Source organism: Triticum dicoccoides, chromosome 7B (genome assembly GCF_002162155.2).
Source record: "Triticum dicoccoides isolate Atlit2015 ecotype Zavitan chromosome 7B, WEW_v2.0, whole genome shotgun sequence".
NCBI lineage: Eukaryota > Viridiplantae > Streptophyta > Magnoliopsida > Poales > Poaceae > Triticum > Triticum dicoccoides.
In genome coordinates, this window is record NC_041393.1 from 714,724,635 (window position 1) to 714,726,636 (window position 2,002).

The following is a 2,002-nucleotide window of genomic DNA, read 5'->3' on the forward strand; positions in this document are numbered from 1 at the left end:
GAAAAAGGACCTAATATGGGACACATTAGTGCCGGTTGGGTTTTGAGCCGGCACTAATGTGTCCATTAGTGCCGGTTCCAACGGCTAGCCGGCCGTTCTCATTAGTACCGGTTCGTGGCGAACCTATATTACCGGTTCGTGCCACGAACCGATACTAAAGAGGGTGGTGGCAGGGTGTTGTCAGTCTGGGGCCCGTCCAGCACCTTTAGTACCGGTTCGTGGCACAAACCGGTACTAAAGGTCGACGTACATAAACCCTTCGTCCCCCCGAGCCACTCTGTTCTTCCCCTTTCCCCTCACTTACTCTGTTCTCCCCCCTCTCTCCTCGAGCTCCTCATAAATTTTGCCCAAAATTTGTCAAGATTTGAAGGCCCCCATCCATTCAAATGATCACAAAGGTTAGAAACTTTGTCCTTTCAACTCTCATTGCTAGATTAGCTCTTGCAATGCTTTGTATAGTGATTAATTTGGGAGGAATAATTATATTTGCTAGTATTTGATTTATATGCAATTTGAGAACAAAAATAACACTTAGTTTGAATATGTAGGTGTGGTTTACTTAGTGCCTTCTAAATCTCCGTCGTAACCACCGCCGATCGCCCGCACCGTCCCGTTGCCGGCACCACCTTCTGGTGAGGCTCTTGTTCATGAATGTTTTACATTACCAAATTGATGTTTATGTGATTTGGATATATAGTTACTCGTATAATTATCTTACCCGTATGTTGTTTGTTATACATAGTTCCATGGTTTTGATATCCGTCCCCGTCGGCCCTCGTCCTTGTTATGATTCGGATGTGGCATATTCTCTTTTAAAACTAGTTGTTGCATTTCGTGTTTATGACAAATTATGCCCACCAAGTTGACATAGATATTTTTATCTAGGAGGTATGTGAACCGGAAATTCCAACCGACCCTATTGTCGAGAGGTTAAATTTAGTTGAAAGAGAAAACGAGTATTTGAAAGAAAAATTGAAAAGAATTGAGGGGAAGAAGATGGAATTGGAGTTGCATGTTGCCGATGTCGTCGATGATCACAAGATCAAGATGGAGAAAATGAGGTTGAATATTAGAAAGATTAGAAAATATGCCATTGATAGTGTGGCTTGGTATCATTATGCTGTTGGATCAATTGTTACCTTAATTGCGATCTTCATCGCATTTGTTGTTGCATTTAAATTCTTTAGCTAGAGAGTTAATTGTATGTTGCATTTAATTAAGTGTTGTCTATGAACTTTATGTATGAACTTTATGTATGAACTTGTATTAATTTGGTCTATTCGGTGTTGTGTAATGAAGATGAGCCGACAATGGATGTATGATGACAGATGCTCTCCCGAGTTCATTAATGGTGTGCATACTTTTCTGCTTGCCACTGAGGCAAACAAGCGGGCGGATGGTTTTATGCCTTGTCCATGAGCTGGCTATAAGAATGGTCACAGTTACTCTACGTCAAGAACCATTCACGTCCACCTATTTGAGTCCGGTTTCATGCCCCACTATAATGCTTGGACCAAGAACAAAGAAATAGGGGTTATGATGGAAGACAATGAAGAAGAAGAGGACGACGACGGCTATCCTAGCCATGGGTTCCCTGAATACGATGATACAACAATGGGGGAAGAAGCTGAGCCGGCAATGCAGCAAGAAGCTGAAGAAGAGGCATCAGATGAGCCCGCTGATGATCTAGGTCGGGCCATTGCCGATGCAAAGAGAAACTGCACAAGTGATTTGGAGAGGACGAAGTTGCAGCGCATGTTAGAGGATCACAAGAAATTGTTGTACCCGAATTGCGAAGCTGACAAAAAAAAGTTGGGCACCACACTTGAATTGCTGCAATGGAAGGCAGAGAATGGTGTATCTGACAAGGGATTTGGAAAGTTGCTGGTAATGATAAAGAATATGCTTCCAAAGGACAACGAATTGCCCGAGAGTGCGTATGAAGCAAAGAAGGCTGTCTGCCCTCTAGGGTTAGAGGTGCAAAAGATACATGCATGCCCTA